Raw genomic sequence first — 21994 nt, forward strand, 5'->3', positions numbered from 1 at the left:
AAAACAGTCTGTATTTTATGATATTAGTTTTATTCCGATCGGTTCCAAAGTTTTCGCAGTCAAACCGAATGATAGATTTTTTGCGCCAGGTGCCGTTTCGGGCTTACCCAGAACACTATCAAAGTTTCATCGCAATCTTATCAATAGTTTAACTACAGTGAGAACATACATAAAACATTGATTGTTACTTATATAGTTGTTTTAGTTTGTTGCGCAAATAAATAATAGGAACTTGATTTTTACAGTGCCTAATATTATGGTCGTGTCTTCGTGAACATGACTAAGATTTCGCAGTTTAGCCCTTTACCATTTAAATCAGAGAACTATGAGCTAACATATTTAGTCAGGGCACGTGATGATGTAGTGCATGTCTGCTATATTTTATGATGTCATTGATGAGTAATTAATTAAGTAATGATTATCGATACCTGACTTGGAACTTCTTAAGGCTGGAGACCAAGCCTTCCTTGAGGTATCGAGCGGGACTGGGTTACCTCTCTCGTACAAGATCGCCATAGTTTTAATTCAGAATTAGAAGCTACTTTGAATTTATTACAAACATAATACATTTTTTCTTACAAAACTAACAAAACTATGTTATGTTAAGTTAAATCTAATAACTGGCTTTTTAATTAATACTTTCCATCCTTCTAGCGTCTCTTCCATGCTGGTTTTTTTCTAGCTCCTGGTTGGCCCGGTTTCTTACGCTCCCTCGTCCTAGGATCTCTAGTGAGAAGTCCAGCAACTTGCATTGAATCAATCATACTTTTATCTACAAAACTACGAAGTCCCCATGCAATACCCCATCTTATAGCTCCAGCTTGACCAGATGGCCCACCTCCCTCAATGTTACATTCAACATCAACTCTATCTTCCATCGCAGCAAATAATAAAGGGAACTTGCTCTCTTGACTGTGTATCAGCAAATTATACTATATCTTTTCCATTAATTGTTATTTTCCCAGACCCTAGGGAATGAATAGTAAAATCTGCTCTTGCTTTTTTTCTCAGGCATTCATATGTCGTAATATATTCTCTTCCTTCTTCATCATACCTAGGTTTAGGTATTTCTAATGCAAACTTTTGTGAAGCTATAGGTTTCCTAACTTTTTCAATAAATTCCTTACTTCTGTATAGTAATATATTAAGGCAATGACACTAGTCTATCCATAACCAATTTAAAATTCTCGTATTCTAATTCTGTAATATTTTCAACAAGATGCTGTTCAAATTCCTCTTTCGAATACCAGACACTTGAAGTTAGCTCTAATTTAGCATTTGGATCTGGTATAGCTTTTTTTCTTATCACTTTACCTTCAAACTTATATATAAATAGTATTGTTGTACAATTAATAAATTTTCGTACAATCTTTATCTAGATTGAATGATTAGCCTAATCTAGATTGATTGGAGCCATACTCCAACTTCTTACAGTTAGGGGGATTTTGGTGATATTTTTCGCACTATCTATTCTATAAACCGTCTACTAATACAAATATACAAATATTTTTATTTTATTTTGTCTCAAAAGAAAAACGTATTATACAAAAAAGCCATGTACATTCTACTACATACTCATAATACCTACTACACAACATTATACATCACAACCTTTAGATACAAACATTAAGAAGAAGCCTATATACTTATGTTTGGTAAGTGCATCTAGACAAGTAGGTACGAAGTTTTTATTGCTAGGACTTCTTAAAGAACCTAGGCACATACAGACAGTAGGTTTTATGTGAAGCAGACATAAAAGCTGTTGCCTTCCCAGAAAATTGATATTTTGCTGGAGTGGTAGGTATATAGTCTACATTATGACAACAATCTACTAGTACATGGCTGAGCTCTAACTCCTAACTAAGTTTCCCTGTGTTTAGGATATTAGTACTCCCCGTGTATCGGTCTGTTATTCCATAGTTCAAGAATGTGTATGTCTTACTATTTATAATGCACAAAATGAGTAGTAGTTTAAAAATTTTGAGAGTAAAAATAAATAAGTAATATAATATAGTATATAATTAATTTAAAGGTATGAGTAGTAATGAGTAAATATGTAGGTCGGTATGTATACCACCAGATAATTATGTACATACTAGTGAAGGTATATGATTGTATATTTCTTTATATGTATGAAATATAGATAGATATAATATTTTCTAAAAGAATATGTGCTTATTTGCTAATTGGTGACGTAAGGTATCTAAATTATTACCTAGTTTTATATTAAGCAAGTTTAAATGTATCCTAAACCTATTGAAATATAAGTATTAATAAATAATATCGTATATTAATTATTTAGGTCAACTGATGTAATGTAAATGATACGTGTAATGTGATATTTAATTAAAGCAGAATTACTCGAGAGTAATTCTGCTTTAATTAAACACCGAGGTACATACCGAGGTACATACCCAGACCATTTCGCCAGTTAGGTAGTTAGGTAGCTAATGGTTTCAACTATGTGCTATTTTGGAGATTAATGGGATAGCAGCCTTAAAAATGGAACTACCCACCTTATAATAAGTGCGCCCTCTATCAATACAATTACACAATGGAACATAACAAAGCGATAGTCTGCGATAGACTGCATCGTAAGCTAGCCATAGGTTTTTCTCAAATCGGATGTTACATCTCAGTGTCTTTCAAGGGCCTATGTAAGGTTTTTAAAATCAGGTAAGTACGTAATAAAAACAACATTGTATTTTGTGTGTGCTAGCTGGCAGCTACATCTTAAAAATTAAACAATGATTAAATACAAAACCAGAGGGATTGCAGGAGCGTCGAAGCCTTTTAGATTTTTATTTTATTTTTATTTATTTATTTTATCAAAATACACACTATCTTTACAGTATATTCCAATGCGACAGAGGTACATACAATATTCCACTTTTTTACATCCTTAAATTTTATAACATATTATAAATAACGCTACTCTCGTGAATCACCCTGAGTGCAACAAAACAGATCCGTCTGTGAGGCTATTTCATTAATAGTACGAAGGGCACGCGTCACCGCTGCCTGGCTTAACTAGTTGGTGCACGCGAACGGCACCATCAGCAACGGCGTCCGACGTCGGCGCCATACGTACCTATCCGGAACAACAAAATACAGTCTACTCAATATATCCGCATGATGCACCTTCCCTCTAAGTACTTTGAATAGATATCAATAACCATCAGCTAAACGTCAAGGTCGTATCGTCCATCATTTTCATTAAAAAAAATATTATTTTGTATTAGAGGGGACAAACTGGCAAGAGGGACAGGGGTTGGGGAGTGGTGAGGAAACCACCCATCCGCAAATCCAATGGTCAAGAGATGAGGTAATTTCCTACCAAACGTGCTATTTATTGAATGCTAGACGACAACGTTATGTGGTAGGTACTTAGCATCTGACGTTATGTCCTGTGGAACCCACATTTCTACGTAACGACAATTTATATCAAACAAAATCTACGTTTAAAAAACCGACCTCACAATCTCAATAGTATAAAATAAATACCGACAGCAAAATACCAACCGAATGGAGAACCTCCTCCTTTTCGAAGTCGGTTAAATATGTCAATCCAAGCTTGGATTAATTCTAAACACGTCCTCGGTTATTACGGAAAAACTAGATACATAAAGTTAGCCAACAACTTCCCGCTTTCGTGTTCGAGACGCGAATATTTCGGGAAAAATCAATGATTCACGGGCTGTTTTATATCACGTTCATAATTATTATATTCTTGCTGACATGATTTTATATTATATCTATAGGTACTAATAATATTATGAAGAGGTAAAGTTTATGAAATTGTAGAGATTAGAACGAAGAAAGAAAACTCTCTTTATTTTGCAACTTAATGTATACAAGTAGACTTATTTATAAATTTACATGCAGAAATGGAGTTCACCTCAGCATAACACTGATCATACCCACAGGTGATATGATCAGCGCTGGTGTTCCGGAGAACCCCAGGTGGTCTAGTTTAGGTTTTCTCTGGATCAACGGAACCGATTTTATCAGCCATCAAAACCGACGATCTGTTCGAAATCGCCCGATCGTCGTGTAGATTTTGTGGGGGGGCTTTTTCCAGCATTGGACGTCATCTTCAAAAAGTCCTCAAACCGGCTTCAACATCAATACGTGACAAAATCAAAACAGAATAATTTCTTCCCATTCATCCATTGGTTACGTTTTGGAGGAGGGAATTGCCGAGAACACAGCCCTGATTTTTGAGTAATAAGTCCCGATTTTCAGTCTAAGCTGCAATTGTCCTAATCGCACTGATGATTGTCTCGCCCGCGTCATCGCGAAGGAATGTTGCTTTAGAATTCTTTCATCTGATAAAGTCCAAATAATGTTTCTACCAATCAGTAACTTAGCAAATAGATTGAGTTCCCATATAAAGATCAGACAGTTATCTACAGTTAGTGGACAGCTCTTTTGGTATCTTTTGCGTACTACCATAGTATTATGTCATATGGTTTTGTTACTGTCGGGAAATGCTGCGGATGTTCATATATTTGTGCTCCAAAGGAGGGCTATTAGAGCAATTAATAAAATGCGACCAAAATACTTGCTTCAGGAAACATTCAAGTTGATAAACATCTAAGTGAAATTACTGGGCAAATGAGACTTGACATCTTGTCTCAAGGTTGCGCAGTTACAACTTTTTAAGAATTTTTGTGTTTTCCAATAATCTTGAGCGGCACTGCATTGGGCTGTAATGGGCCGGGCGTATCAATTACCATCAGCTGAACGTCCTGCTCGTCTCGTCCCATATTTTCATAAGAAAAAAACATCCTAACCCTTGTCTCTAATAACATATTCATATGAATAATGTAATGCATAGGTATTACAAAAAATACTTCTGAATTCAAGAAAAATTGTGATTTGAATTTATTCGATTCAAAAAGAAAGAATAAACTGTATGTGCTGTTTAATAAGTTAGCTAGAGTTAAGGGCTCCTTCATAGGATTTGGTATTCAAATTTGCAATAAAATGCCAGAGAGTATATAAGGACTCACTGAGCACAAATTAAAAAAATATATTAATGCTTTTTTGACAAGGAAGACTATACAAATGATTAGAGTTTTCTTTAGTGTTAATTCCGCCAATATTTGTCTTTAATCAATTCGACACGTGTTTCGCCTCTACACGAGGCATCCCCAGGACGTGTTGTCTCGCCTGGCCTGGTAAAATCTGGCACGAGACTGAATCAAGTGAGTTTTTTTTTTGCGTCCAAGCAAGGGAATGGGCTACCCTCCGGGATAACGACGGGAGGGAGGTGGTGAATGCTCATGCATACCAACGCAGCCTAAGTCTGCGTTGGTTATGTGGGACTCACGTGAAAACCTAGGTGCCTACCCACTAAACACCACCTGCAGTTGGCTTTGGGCAGGTGCCCTCTAAGCCTACATCGAAGGCGACCTTCTCATGGGGAGAGAGAGGCGCAAGTGGCACTCCCTATGGAGTTTCCGCTGGGATATTGCACAGAGGGTGCTATCTAATTGGGACTAGTCACATCAGAAGGATGATCACAAAATAGAGGTGAATCTAAATGCGTCTGATTGTCCCCGGATGCCAAAAGGCGTTCCAGGTCAGACGAGAGTTTGTTAGGGGGATCGGAGAGGGCGTGTCTGGGCCTCCTGACTTGATAACGTGAAGGAGGGGAGGCGGTATAATTCGCTGCCTCCTTAATCAGGGGATTTGGGTGATTGTCTGAGGACTTAAAGAAAGTTTCAGACAAGCATTTAAGGTGTTGTTGGATGGTGGGGAGCTCTAAGTCCCGGTGAAGGTCTGCGTTTCTAACACACCAGTGGGAATTGACAGCCTTACGGCAGAAAATGGATTGAACTGTTTGGAGTTTGTCTATAATATTGGGTTTCGCATGAGCGAAAACTGGAGCGGCGTAAGTCATAACCGGTCGAATGCAAACCTTGAAGAGTGTTCGCTTGTTCCTAAAAGACATTTTACTGTGCCTACCTAACATACTGTTTAGGCGGTACAGATAGAAGCGGGTGGTTCCGGTCACCTTCTTGACGTGAGGCCTGAAGGTGAGTTGGGAGTCGAGGGTCACACCCAAGTACTTGGTTGTGGACCTGAAGGGGATAGGGGAGCCTAATAGATGAATGGGTCGATCCCGGCAGAAGCGTCTGCGCTTAAAATCAAAACGGACTGCGGAGCTTTTATCCGGGTTGACGTCAATACGCCATTTCCTAAACCAGTCACCTAGCTCATTAACTGAGCGTTGGAGCCTGGAGAGGACTGAAGATATCTGTTGGGACTGGACGTAGAGAGCGGTATCGTCAGCGAAAAGAGAGAGTTGGACTCCATTTCTAGGGATGGGAATATCGTTGGTATACGATATGTATAGAAGTGGTGAGAGCACTGAGCCCTGTGGTACCCCAGCCGTGAGCAGGCGAGGGGAGGAGAGGACACCTTCGTGTCTGAAACGAAAGGTACGTTTGTGAAGATAAGAAGCTACTATGCGGACTAATCGGGATGGGAGGCCTAGAGCGTGGAGTTTATATATTAGGCCTTCGTGCCAGACTTTGTCAAAAGCCTTGGCGACGTCGAAGAAGACAGCGATTGTCTTCTTACGTTTGGGATAGAACCCGCTGTAGATGTACTCTACAATGCGGTGGACTTGCTGAGGACAAGAGTGTTTAGCACGAAAGTCGAATTGTTGATTTATTATTAAGGGAGTGCCGTCCGTTGGAAAGAGATGCTTTCTCATACGGAACAGAATAACCCGTTCAAAGACTTTCCCCATAGCCTTGAGGAGGCTGATGGGGCGATGGTTGGAGGGGATATTGAGGGGTTTTCCTGGTTTAGGGATCCCTATAACTATGGCCTCTTTCCAAGCGGTTGGAAAGAAGCAGTGGTCGAGGCAGGCGTTGAAGAGGAGGACAAGAAAGAAGATCACCTGCTCGGGGAAGTGTTTGAGCGCCAGGTTGGAAATACCGTCGGCTCCTGGAGCTTTGCGAGGTTTTAATCCACGGATAATGGATTTAACCTCCTCTACTGTAGTTGGAATGGGATCATCGGTGAGAGGCATTGAGTTCAGACGGCTGACCTCATTCTCCACCGACGCTACGTGGAGGGGTTCAAAAGAAGAAGTGCTGGGTGAGCATTGTGAAGCAATGCTTTCAGCAAAACACTCCGCTTTATCCCTGTCCTCGAAAGCTGTACTGCCGTCGGGGCGTATCAAAGGCGGAGTGTGGAATATTGCGTCAGTACGAAGGGCTTTCGCCACTTTGTAATACGCCTGGTGTGAAGGGGATATGTTCTCCATGAGTGAATCCCAATTGGAATTCCTCAATTCGGAGAGACGTAACCTAACTTGGCTCTGGAGGAACTTAGTGCGTGACCTATAGTTGGGCGTTGGGTACTTGGCGGCTCTTCTGAGAGCTGCATTCTTGGCTCTAATGAGGGTCATGACATCAAGCGGGAGCCTATGGCTGTTAACCTTAACCACCCGCTCGTTGTCATGGAGAGCGGACTGCACTGTTTGAGTAAGTGCTTTTACCGTGATGTCAATCTTATCCGTACTATCGAAATAGTTGGACGAGTGGGCATCAAAAGTTGATGCAAGAGACTCCCTATAACCCTCCCAGTTGGTGAGGGTTTTAGGGTGTGTGGTGGTAGGGGTGAGGGCATGGGGCTCGAGCTTGAGGGAGACTGGACGATGGTCGGAGCCCAGGTCATCGAGTGGTTCAATCGCCCTTAAATTAAGAGCGACACCCTTGACCAAGGCGATGTCTAAAATATCGGGAGAGTGTGCTAAGTTATCCGGGTAGTGTGTTGGAGAGGTGGGACTTAGGACGTCTAAGTCCATAGACCTGATTAGACGGCGGAGCTTGATGCCATTCCCGTTTGTGGATAGGCACTTCCAGTCAGCGTGTTTGGAGTTAAAATCTCCAAACAAGATGACCGAGTCACCTAGAGACAGGAGAGTCTCAAGGTCGCTCTGGAGAGGGATCTTGAGAGTAGGGAGGTAGATTGAGGCTATGATCTGAGACGGATGACCTGACATGCCCAACTGACAGACGGTTGCTTCCATGTTGGTAAGCATTGGAGTAGCGATTTGCGAGCAATGAAGGGATCTCTTGTAGTAAATGGCTGTGCCTCCGCCACGACGATCGTCGGCTCTGCCATTGTGTACAAGAGAGTAGGAAGGGATCGATAATCCCTTTGAAGCGTCGGGTTTAAGGAATGTTTCTTGGATAAGCAATAGGTCGATGTCCTTATTGCGAACAAATTCCTTAATCTCTGGGAGGTTGGTGCGCAGGCCGCGCGTATTGAATGAGACAAGTGATAAGCCCTGAGGCTTCACTCGCCCCATGTTTTGTGATGAAGCGTTACACGATTGGGACATTAATACATAGAATTCACTAGGTCTTGGTGCTCTATCATAGCAATAAGGCGCTCATGTAGAGACCTAGCTGATTTGAATTTGTTGGCGAGAATGGTGAATTCTTTAATGTCGAATTCTCCATTCTTCAAGAAACTCAGGGGGTTATGCACTCCTGAATCTGGTTGGGTAGGTGTTGCCCATCTGCGGCCACTCGGGGTGACTTTCACAGGGCGGGAATTGACATTAGATGTCTGGGAGACCGGGGCTGCTTGTCTCCAAGAAGTGGAGAGTAAAGGCCCGGTTGTCCTGTTCCTCAGTTGAGGGAAGTTCGCGCCGGAGGTGGCACTGGTTTTGAAGGCTGCTTCTTAGCAGGCTTCGTTATTGAGGGAAGAGGGGCGCGGGGACATCCGCGGTAGTTCGCGGGATGTCCTTCCTGCCCACAAAGGACGCAAGCGGGAGGAGTCTCCGCATCGCGGGTGCGTTTGCACTCCTTGATTGTGTGAGGCTCTAGGCATCAAGTGAGCCGGAAGCCGCTCTTTTATACCCTCGTTCCATGAAATGACGCGCTGTGATTGGTCGGCTGTTGGGACGTATTATCCCCCGAAGAGATACGCAACAAAGGTGATGGAACTAAATTTGTTTGTTCATTCAATAATGTAAATATGTTATTTTTGTGTTTTATTATTTCTAATTGCTCTAACACATTTAAGCGGAATCCTTTTTCATTTATGTATGTAATTTCTTAAAGAAGACTATATTATAGTGTATAATGATGCATAATTCTTGTCTGGTTCTGCGCAGGCAACCTAAAATTGTATAACATTATGTTAAGTAGGCTTAGTTGTTAGATGATTATTCTTTTTATTTTTATTTTTTATTTTTTTATAATAAAAGTAATCAACAGCGTACACAACAACTATTTTTACAAAATTAACCTAGGTTTTACATAAAGCCACTAAGGATTACATACATTTTAAATTATAAAAAGAAATCATATATTAACAGAATAGACTTAAAAATGTACTATATATACTAACAAATAAAAGATTACAATAGCGCGCGCGTGTCTGTGTGTGTGTGTGCGTGTCTGTGTGTGTGTGTGCGTGTGTGGTGTGTGTGTGCGTGTGTGGTGTGTGTGTGCGTGTGTGGTGTGTGTATGCGTGTGTGGTGTGTGTGTGTGCGTGTGTGTTTGTGTGTGTTGCGTTACCTATTATTGTTATTTTTTACGATGATGTTTTATTATTTCTGTTTTTAACTTAATTTTTGATAAGTGAAATACGTCAAACTCAGCGTACTGTTTATTATAAATTCGTGACAGACGCGGAATTATGGAATTTTGGGCATAATTTGTATTAGGTTTGGGAACATGTAAAAGGCGCGTGTGACGCGATCTTAAAGATTGAGCGTTTAATGAAAAGGCTGACAGTAGACTAGGACAGTCGATGGAGCCACTCAAAATTGCTTGCAGAAGTAACATGTCACTTTGATTCCTTCTTTGTTCCAGTGTGTCGATACCATAGTGAGAACACGCTTCCTCATAACTGTTGAATTCTTTAAAATCTTTAAAAGTTAAGTATTTAATAAACTGTTTCTGTATGGTTTCAAGCCTTTCGATATGTATAATATATTGGGGTGTCCAGACATTACATGCGTATTCAAGAATACTCCGGACGTACGCAAAGTAAAGTGCCTTTATACATTCCAGATTACTGAAGGAACGGGTCACTCGTTTTATGAAACCTAGTTGTTTGAAAGCTCTATTTGCTACATTATCAACGTGCTCATTCATTGAAAACTTAGCATCGATTTGGATACCCAGGTCTCTAACCGCAGTCACTCTGGGTATACATGTGCCATTAATTTTGAAGTTAAATTCAATTATATTTTTTTACGAGTCAGAGTAATATGATGGCACTTTTTAACATTAACTATAATTCTGTTCCTTGCGTAGTATTCTGTCAATGCATTTAGGTCATGTTGTAGTTTATGACAATCGTCAAGTGAACGTATTTTGACAAATATTTTTGTGTCGTCAGCGAACATTAAATACTGTGCAAGGTGGAAGCAACTTCCAATATCAAATAGGTAAGCGTTATATAAAAGCGGACCTAGGATGGACCCCTGTGGTACTCCTGAGGGTATTATTACAAAGTTACTTCTAGCACTACCCGTCACAACTGCTTGCATACGGTTCTTAATGTATGAAGTAAACCACCGAAGTAAGCTCCCATTTACGCCTAGCACGCTTAGTTTTTGCAGTAGAATTACGTGATCTACTCGGTCAAATGCTTTTTCGAAATCCGTGTAGATTACATCCACTTGATATTTCTCGTCCATGCTCTGTACTACGTAATCCGTAAAAACAGCTAAATTTGTAACGGTAGAACGGTTCTTCATAAATCCGTGCTGCTCGTAGGGAATAGATCTAGTTATAATGGGGCATATGTATCTGTAGACAACTGTTTCGAATAACTTACTCATTGCGTTCAGAATCGATATGGGCCGGTAATTCTCTATTTGGGCTCTTGATCCGCTTTTATGTAACGGTAATATAAGTGCTTCTTTCCACACATCAGGGAAACTACTGAAGACGTTAATGGAGAGATTAAATATTATGGATAGCGGTAAGGCTAAATTGTTAGCACACTTATTTAAAAAAATCGGTGGGATTCCATCACTGCCAGCTCCCTTATTAGTTTTTAAAGCTTTAAGCAATTTACGAACCTCATATACACTTATAGTAATTTTGCAAATGGTTTCATTATGATTCAAGTTTAGAGAACTTGGTTCATCGTACGAGTTTGCTGGTTTTACAAAGATGCTCTCAAAGTATTGACTGAATCCATTACAAACTGAAGTTTCACCTGTGTAAGTACTATTACCAAGTGTAAGCTTAGTGGGGTATCCTTGTTCGCTGTTTCTAAGGGATTTAGTATAAGAGAAGAGAAGTTTAGGATCTTTACGAATGAAGCATTGCATACGCTCAGTGTAGTTTTTGTAACACCTGCTCTGTACGAGTTTTTGGCGAGCCCTGAGCATAACAAACTCGTCGTAATCACGAGGATTTTTATCTTTTTTCCATTGTCTGTGCTTTTGAAGCTTCTCTTGCACTATATGAATTAGAGACTTAGAATACCACACAAGGAAATTAGTTTTATGTTTAACTTTAACTGGTATAAATTTAATTATTGTTTCGTTTAGAATGGAATAAAAAAGTTTAATTGTTTCATTAATTGACTCAGCTACTAATAATTCGTGCCAATTGATTTGTGATAAGTATTCATTAATTTTGATATTATCCCCATTATAGAAATTGGGCCTATTGACGGGTTTCTGACGAATAATACGAATTAGTGAGTTCGAGAGATTAAATTCTAGACATGGATGATATACATCTTCTGTAACGAGGGGAGTAAGGCAGTGGTGAACTTCAAAGTCAATGTTGCTAAATAATAGATCTAAGGTGTTTCGCTTACTGTTCGAGATAGTGTTTTGTTGTTTCAAACCAGAGAGGTTACAAATATCTAAAATATTTACAAAAGCATTTTGCAATTCCACTGGGCCACGTTTTTGCAGTGTAGGTCCGGAGTCAGTCCACGTGACATTTGGTAAGTTAAAGTCGCCACATAAAATGAAATAGTCATTGGGATGGGTTGCCAAAACTTCTGCGAGTCGAGAATAGATTGATTCGAGTCTTGTAGGTAACTGTGAGTCAGGTGGTGCATATACTAATCTTCTATTAGTTTATGCACTAATCATCTAATTAGATTTAAAAGATGGGCTGCGAGTTTCTCATCAGTTCTTTTTCCCATGCCAAAGCCCCTTTACGAACTGATGCAGCTTCATGACGCTTACCAAGTGTTGTTGCAATATGTTATGTTAGTTTTTAGTGTAACTAAATATATTTACATTTATTCTATTCCTCTTAAGAGCATTCAATACTGATCGTATCCGGGTACGTTTAAAAGAAATCTATTTGTAAGATCGCTTCTAATAAATGTTATAAAAATAAACATCTTATTCAGATATACCGTTTTCTCAGTCAACAAGTAAATCATTTATATTGATTCGCGGAAGTGTTTTATGTGCCTCATATTTATATCTTCTTAAATTGTATTACCGGAATGGAATATATCATAATACTAGCTGACCCGGCAAACGTTGTTTTGCCATATAAAGTATAATTCACGCGATAGTTTTATAAGTAATAAAATATTGCCTATATTATAGCCTGTACATCATTTTGTTCTATTGTCAATAGTTTTTGCAGCGCACGAAAAAATAGGTTTTCGATTTTACACCTTGTGTTACAAAATAGCAATTTTATTATGGATCCCTAATTTTGAAAAAAAATAAACATAGCCTTCCTCGATAAATGGACTACCCAACACTGAAAGAATCATTCAAATCGGACCAGTAGTACCAGAGATTAGCGCGTTCAAACAAACAAACAAACACTGCAGCTTTATAATATTAGTATAGATGAGTATATTCTATTTCTAATGGATTGAGTGGGAATGAGCCTAGTGGCTTGGGTGCGGGGAAGGGCGTTGGTGTGAGACGCGATTTGGTCGACACTCTGGATCCTTCTCATTAACAAACTAAGTTACTTCAGTTGATGCTGGGGCTGCTGCTTCGAATGCCGAGCAAACCTTACAAATATGTCGGTCTCAGTGAGTCTTACATCAATGTATGTTCATAGGCACATAAGTGAATTTGCCAGACTCTGTCATAACCATAATGTTAACACCAGGAACAGACATAAACTGATGATGCCTTCTACTCGGCTAAGTCGAGTTAGTAAGTCTTTTGTGGGACGATGTATATGCTTTTACAACAAGATCCCAGAAAATGTTCAAAACAAAATTAATACGTTATTCAAAAGAATTGTTTAAAAACGTTTGTGTGGTAAATATTACTATAACATAAATGACTTTCTTAATGATACAGATTGGACATTCCCAATCTGTATAATTTTCGCGAGCGACCGCCCTCAGGCTATTAAATAATAAATTTAATTGTACAATGTTACTTTGTTAATGTTACTTTAATTGTAAAACATATTTTTGATGAAAAAAAAAAGCCCGCTGAGTTTGTTGCGCCCATTCTTCTCAGGCCTGAGGCATTCATTTTGGAATGGGTGGTAGTTTTTTGACTTTCAATAAGTGATTTCACATCCTATTTTGAATAAAAATATTTGAATTTGAATTGTGCCAACGGTGTTGAGACAATTGGCCCGTGGGGCCCAGAGGCACGGAGAATGTATAAAGTATACTTCTCGCCTCAATAAGGCTACTGGAAACCCCAGCGCTGGCAGCTATTTCGGTCAACGGATCAGCCTTGCTATCCAACGCGGATATGCTGCCATTAGTCTTATTAAACTTCCCCGTAATGATAGTTTTAACTTCATGTAATCATATTAAGTACCTAGTAAGTAAATGTAGTTTTAAGCATTGTTTTGTTTACAATAAATAATTAATTATATTGCTTTTAAACTACTGTTGTCAGATAGTGTTCGAAATTAATGAACATTATTGATTTGTCTTGGGAGCTGTTTTTAATTTAATGGTTTAAATCGATTTATATCTATTAGTGTAAACGTTATGTGTCATTGTTTTATAACCGTTACTAACTGGTCAATTTCGCTACAATCAAAATGAGAGGAGCCCACGTACCAGAAGAGAAACATAGAAATATTAGGTACATATACATACCGGAAGACGTAGTGTTGGTAGGACACAAGATGGACCGACGATCTTATGAAGTAGGTTGGATGAGGGCAGCGCAAGACCGATCGTCATGGATATCTTTGGGGAAACCCTTTGTCCAACAGTGGACGTCTTCCGGCTGAAATGAAATGAAATTAATATTGTTTGATGACAGTAAGAGACGAGACGATCAGGCCGTTCAGCAGATGGTAATTTATACGCCCTGCCCATTACAATGCAGTGCCGCTCAGGATTCTTGAAAAACCCAAAAATTCTGCGGCACTACAATTGCACCCGTCACCTTGAGACATAAGATGTTAAGTCTCATTTGCCCAGTAATTTTACTAGTTACGGCGTAGTTCAGACCGAAACACAATAATGCTTACACATAATTGCTTCACGGCAGAAATAGGCGCCGTTGTGGTAGCCATAATGTAGCCGGCATCCGATGCAAAGGAGCCTCCCACTAGCTAAATTATAACACTAGTTGTTCCAATATAATAGTGTCACTACCTACGGCGCCCTTCAAACCGAAACACAGTAATGTTCACACTGTAATGTTCATCATTTAGCCGGCATACTGTGCAAAGGACCCTCCCACTAGTAAATACCCTTAGTCGCCTCTTACGACTCCCTTGGGCCTGGGACTTCCCTATTCTTTTTATGCCCCGGGGGAGCACAGGGCAATCTTTGAATTTGACTTAAATCAGAATCAGAGCTAAAAGTGAAGATAAAACACAGGCGTTGTATGTCCTCGTACTGTGGTGTCATGTTAAATGTATTACGCATCTATTATGCATGTTTACGAGACTTGACACGTACAAGGATCAACACGTGTAACTATCGTATGTACTTTGCACTTTGGCGATGTTTTTGGCTTTGTTTCTTTTAAATACATTTTTTTAAATGAAAATAAGAGACGAGACGAGCAGGACGTTCAGCTGATGGTATTGATACGCCCTGCCCATTACAATGCAGTGCCGCTCATGAATAACTCCATAAATTCTGAGCGGCACTACAACTGCGCTCGTCACCTTGAGACATAAGATGTTAAGTCTTATTTGACCAGTAATTTCACTAGCAACGGCATCCTTCACACCGAAACACAATAATGCTTACACATTTGCTTCAAGGCAGAAAAAGGCGCTGTTGTGGTAGCCATTATTTAGCCGGCATCTTGTGCTATGAAGTGGTCAATGGTCAAGTAAATGTATACGTAGTTACCATGGCACTGTATCCGGGCAGCATGGTCGCGATGCCGGGTATGGAGTCCTCTAACCTGTTGACGGCCTGCCGGCACTCAGAGCACCACCCCACTCGCACCCGCGTATTAGCTTTGCCCTCACTTACAGGAAAGGAGGAAGGGTCATCACTGCAAATGTTACATGCTACCGTCAGTTATCACTTGTGTTAAAGCAAGGGAATAGTATTCCTGTGCAAAGGAGCCTCCCACTGGTGAATATATAGTATATATAGTGAACACATACAATGATGACTTCACATTCTCATCTCTTGAGGAACGCTGTTATGTGTCGGATAAAATCCTTTCGTTTAAAATTCTAAGAGGCTTCATGAATGTCCCTTGGATGCTGACACAGATATCATTAGTTGTCCGTAGACCTGATTATATATTAAGTAATTATAGGCCCTTTTTAACCGACTTCAAAAAGGACGAGGTTCTCAATTCGATCGGTATTTTTTATGCATATATGATCTTCGTCATTCTTCTTTAGTTTAATGCAGAATGATTGTCATTTGGTCCGATAAAAATTTGACATAGTTTGGCCCAGTAGTTTTAATTTTATGAACATTTTTTATGAATATTTTTGTTGTGGTAGATGATGTTATTATACTTTATGTACTGCTTTTTAGAAGTTTTCATTTAGTTTGATTATAAATTATTAGTATTAACCCGTTTGCCGATAAGTGGGTTGGGCTTGGGCTACCTGTCATTCATAGCTAACAAACATTCTTCACGATATTTAAGTGTCTCACAAGAACTTATGCTCACAATATACTTTAGTTACTTCCATAGTATTATGTCCTATGGTATATTGCTATGGGGCAACGCTGCCGATATTAATACAATATTTGTGCTGCAGAAGAGGGCTATTCGAGCGATTTATAACCTAGGTCCTAAAGAATCATTGAGAGCAAAATTCGAAGAAATTAAGATCTTGAATGTTGCTTCTCAATATATTCTTGATAATTATTACATTGTTCATAGGCACATAAGTGAATTTGCTAGAAACTGTCATAACCATAATGTTAACACCAGGAACAGACATAAACTTATGATGCCTACTACTCGGCTAAGTCGAGTTAGTAAGTCTTTTGTGGGGCGATGTATATGCTTTTACAACGTCACATCCTATTTTAAATAAATATATTTGAATTTGAATTTGAACATTTTAAAGTGGATCTATATTGTTTAAGGCACGGGGCACCTTTCGTAGGCCTACCCATAGCTACTTAAAAAAATTACTAGTTGATAAATGACCATAAAAAGCAACGAAATCTTATAGCTTACCTGATTAATGACACTAAAAAGTAAAAAAATATTACGTTTAAAAACATCCGACTTCAAAAACTCAAAAGTATAAAATAACTCAATAAATATTTAATTTAATACACCTCTAATGCAAATCTTATACCTTTAATATTAATAAAATACTATTATTTGTATGTGCTACCTATTGATAGGTTTGAAGTATATTATGTAATTAATACCAGTACCAATTTGGGTCAAAACTGCTTGATGTCCAGGATGTGTTGTGGACACAACACGTAACCTGTCACGCTCCACGGACGAAAAAAAAAAGAAGGACTCCGTGTCACCTTACATAACAGTGAAGCACCAAAACAAGGCGGTAAACGAGTAAATACATAGCCCCACGCACACACACTTATACAAACCGATCGGCCGCTATTATGAGATTGCGTCGCAATAAAATATTTTGAAAAATGCCATCGTGCGTTGTGAGGAAGTGTAAAAACGATACTATAAAAGCATTTGTGGCCATATATGATTATTTAAGTGGGGAAAAATTGTGTAACTAGTATCCCCCGTAACCACACACACACTAGCATAACGGTGCTTCACTTGCTAGTATCGTGATACTAGCAAGTGAAGCACCTGCTAAGTCTCTGATTCGAAGGTTTTTCGATTCGAACCTTCTTTTTTACTCGTCCGTGTCACGCTCCTAGTTTGTATATAATAATAATCTTTATTAAAATAAGAAAACGACCATTATACAGCTTCTTACTGCCTTAGTCATAATAAAACGCTTTTCGAAGGTATAAAGCTATATTAGTTAAAACGTGTTTTAAGCCTATCGAACGTTCGATAAAATTCCTTATTCATATTCGTTACATAAACCTCCCATAACTAATACGTCTCTATAGTACACAATGTTGCCATATCGTACAAAAAAAACATGATTTTAACTAATTTAATGAGGAACTGTCAATGAAACACATCTTTTCAATATTATTGGTTTGTCAGTTGTCAAAGGTCGATGTCAAAATAATTTCAAACTTCAAAAATCAAAGTTTTGAAGTCTGTCGGTTGTCAATTTATGACGGATATCCAACAACTTTGAGCGGGAAGCTATACATATTATTATTTAACGAACAGCTGATCGATGTCACCCATGTTTTTTTTGCGTTCGAGTGCTTAAAATAGGTTTATAGAAGGGTCCTAGTTACTATAAGTCACGTCAGCTTTATCGAAGAGATAATGAGCGTTTTAGCTCTAATATGCGATTATGAATACAATTTTTTAACAAGCGTATATTAGCGATGTTTTCAATCTCCGCTAAGTCATTAAAAATAAGACAGTTAATCTATAAAAGTAACTTAACACAAAAGAACTAATTATTATTCAAAGTTAACTTTCATTATTATAGGTAACTTAGTGGCTGTCATTAAACTGATTAACCCTATCGTTTCGTACTAGAAAATACTGTATCACGAAAGGATAGTATTCATCGTCCTTGGATCAGCGATACTTTAGATGCGTGCACTTGAAATTAACAAACTTATACAAACTACTAAAATCGATCAAGTGTGTAATAAATAGTGTGTGTATGTAACCTCAAAGAATTGATTCCGATTCGTTTAAAGAATATGTTGCAGTAGAACTATGTATATTAAATATCTAGGGTAGGTTGCATCAACTAACTTTAGCAATAACAAACACGTTAAAGTACCGAGCAAAAATGTGTTGCACGATTTGACAATTTTAGATGACGTCATAACTTTAACTGTTAACCGTTACCGTCCAATCTTCGGCGGTTAAAGCTATTGTTAATATTAAATACCTCAATAGCGACGTGTCAAAGTTTCAAATAAATATTCGATATTGACTTGTTATTTCACATTTATGCCAAGGAATACAATGGTGCAACACATTCCGCAGTCTATGTTAAAGTCAGTAACGCTGACTTAACATTAAATTTGACTTAAAACCTTAACTATAACAGTACATCCATTAACGTCAAGAAATTTTTAATGAACGAATTCAAAAAGGATACGGGATTTATTCCTTACTAGGTGACCTGACAAACGTTGTTTTGCCATATAAATTATATCTCCCTTATTCATAATAGTCTGCTAACTTTAAGCATTACTAATTCTCACTCTGTCTTCTTCTATTGACCTAAGTCACTATGAGAAATAACACACTTTAGCAGCTGTTTTAAGTTAGCGGACAAGTATTACGTTATTCAAAAGAATTGTTAAAAAACGTTTGTATGGTAAAGGTTACTATAACATAAATGACTTTCTTTATGATACCACAGATTGGGAATGGAGTGACCGCCCTCAGGCTATTAAATAATAAGTTTAATTGTACAATATTACTTTGTAAACATATTCGATGAAAAAAAAAGCCTGCTGAGTTTGTTGCGCAATAAGTGACTTTCAATAAGTGATGTCATATCCTATTTTGAATAAAAATATTTGAATTTGAATTATGAATAAGGGGGTAGATATATGTAAACCTTCCTTGAGCTTCAACGAATCTATTACAAAAGATTTCATTGAGATCGGTCGAATAGCTTAGTAGTTATTAGGGAACATACAAACATACACTCTCTTATATATATATATATATATATATATATATATATATATATATATATATATATATATATATATATATAGATTAGTTATTACCAAAACCATCTTGGTAATCACTGTCTATTGTTGCATATCAATCCGTTCGGTCTATATTTGAGGCTATCGCGTTCAAACAAACACAACGGACTTTATTTTGTAATAATATAGATCCATTGTAACCTTCAGGAGCTTATCAGAAACGGCGGGTGAATCACCAGACAGCTTTCGACTCATTGAATAACACTTCCTATATTGAAATGACATTAAATTAAATTCCTACTGGGCAAATGAGACTTAACATCACTATATCTCAAGGCTACGAGCATAATAAGCCACTTAGAAATTTTTTGGGTTTTTCAAGAGTCCTGAGTGGCACTACATTCTGATGGGTAAATCAAATCAAATCAAATCAAATCAAAATTTATTCACGTAGGTGACGGAAATGACACTTATGAATGTCAAAAAAAATTAGAAGATTTTTCTTATTGAATCTACCGCTACTTCGTAAAGGATTGAGCTAATGAGAAGAAGTAGCAAGAAACTATCAAGATTTACAAATCATTTCAATTACAATATAATATGTAAAATGATGCAACAAACATACTCAAACGTCAAATAGTCAATGCCTTACACGAGTAAGTCATAAAAGTAAATGTGAATTAATACAAAACAAAAGTTATTGAGTACAGTAGCTGCATCATCCACACACACCGTAAATAAATAAAGGTATTCTGTGAGCATTTTATAAGCGATTATAAATAAATAAATATGTATATATCCATACATATATATACGTAGGGCGTAGGGCGTATCAAATACCGTCAGCGGAACGTCCTGCTCGTCTTTTATTGTCATAAAAAATATCCGGCGTTACAAGCATAGATAGCAATGTAATGCATATGTATATTAATGGCATAGCAGACGTCCCGCAAGGAATAGCGCTTACCCACTTTAATTCTATTATCAATTAAAATGTAATGAATAATTTGTGTTAATTCCTCTGAGTTAAACACAAAGCCGGCTTAGCTTCGATAATATTCATAACATTTATTGCAGGCTATTAAATAATTAGTTTTATTGTACAATATTACACTGTAACCATATACACAAATAAAATTTGAAAAACAAAATTTTATGAACGATGCGGGATTCGTACCCGACCTCCGGCGTTCCGTGCCGGTGCTTTAACCAACTGAGCTAACCGTTCGAGTACCGCCTCGTTATAAAATTCTGTTTGCTTTGTTGAACGCTCAGGTTGTGGCTTCATCTACAGAATCTACTTTACAGTTGATAACCTGCTCAACCCCAGTATTTGCATATTAGGAAATTGACTTGAGATGTCGCTCTTGTAAGTCTAAACAATAACAAATAAACAATAAAAATACAGATGGTTAGAGCACCGGCACGGAACGCCGGAGGTCGTGGGTTCGAATCCCGCATCGTTCATAAAATTTTGTTTTTCAAATTTTATTTGTGTATTAATCCTAGAAGTGAGGGTTATCACTTTAGAAAAAACATAACATATTGTTTGTTACCATATTTTAATATTATTATTACCCAAAAATTCTTAGCAGCACTACAATAATTGTGCTTGTCACCTTGAGACACAAGATGTTAAGTCTCATTTGCCCAGTAATTTCACTAGCTACAGCGCCCTTCAGACTGAAATACAATAATACTTACACATTACATGACGACCTGTATAGCCGAGTGGTTAGCGATCCTACCTACTAAGCTAGAGGTCCCGGGCTCGAATCCCGGTAGGTGCAAGCATTTATATGATGAATATGGATGTTTGTTTCCGAGTCATGGATGTTTAAATGTATTTATGTATTCTTATATGTATGTTTATATGAATTTATGTATGTTTAAGTAAGTATATTGTATTAAATATATCATTGTCTTGTAACCCATAACACAGGCTATATATGCTTAACTTGGGGCAAGATAATTTGTGTAAAAAGTGTGTCAATATTATTATTTTTATTATTACTGCTTCACGGCAGAAATAGGCGCCGTTGTGGTACCCATAATCTAGCCGGCATCCTGTGCAAAGGAGCCTCCCACTGGTAAATGCCCTTTGTCGTCTCTATATAGAGGGACTTGTGCACCATTGGTGTACAAAAACAGTAGATTAGTTATTACAGATTTACACTTGAAATGTAATATTTTGATTGATATAGTGATTTAAGTTTTCTTTAGTGTAAATTCCGCCAATATTTTTAAACAATTCGACGCGTGTTTCGCCTCTACACGAGGCATCGTCAGGACGTGTTCCTCCGACAAGACAACAATATAGGTACAAGTTGTGGTAGAGTCCGCAGTACGGGTTAATACTAAATCACTACCTACCTGTGATTTGTAAAACGATGAAGCCACTTCTTCTTAAGTGGCGGTAATTATGTTACATAATTATATATGTTTTTTTATATGTTATATAGTTATGTAAAAAGAAAAGAAAGCTTGAATTCATAAGTGTCTTTTTCTTGACCTGAACTAAGTAATTATTATTTGATTTTGATTCACCCTGGTGCTCTATAAGTCATCTGTGACGCGACAGTGGGAGGCTCCTTTGCACGGGAAGCCGGCTAGACTATGGGTACCACAACGGCGCCTATTTCTGCCGTGAAGCAGTAATGTGTAGATATTATTGTGTTTCGTTCTGAAGGGCGCCGTAGCTAGTGAAATTACTGGGCAAATGAGACTTACCATCTTATGTCTCAAGGTGACGAGCGCAAATGTAGTGCTGCTAAGACTTTTGGGTTTTTCAAGAATCCTAAGCGGCACTACATCGTAATGGGTAGGGCGTATCAATTAC

The 21994-nt window shown here is 38.0% G+C and overlaps 1 pseudogene; it reads right to left on the reverse strand.

The window, feature by feature from the left end:
• Positions 1-617: 617 nt before the first annotated feature.
• On the reverse strand, positions 618-1324 carry LOC126968242 (28S ribosomal protein S9, mitochondrial-like; annotated as a pseudogene).
• Between the last annotated feature and the right edge of the window lie 20670 nt (positions 1325-21994).

Source organism: Leptidea sinapis, chromosome 1 (genome assembly GCF_905404315.1).
Source record: "Leptidea sinapis chromosome 1, ilLepSina1.1, whole genome shotgun sequence".
Taxonomy (NCBI): Eukaryota; Metazoa; Arthropoda; class Insecta; order Lepidoptera; family Pieridae; genus Leptidea; species Leptidea sinapis.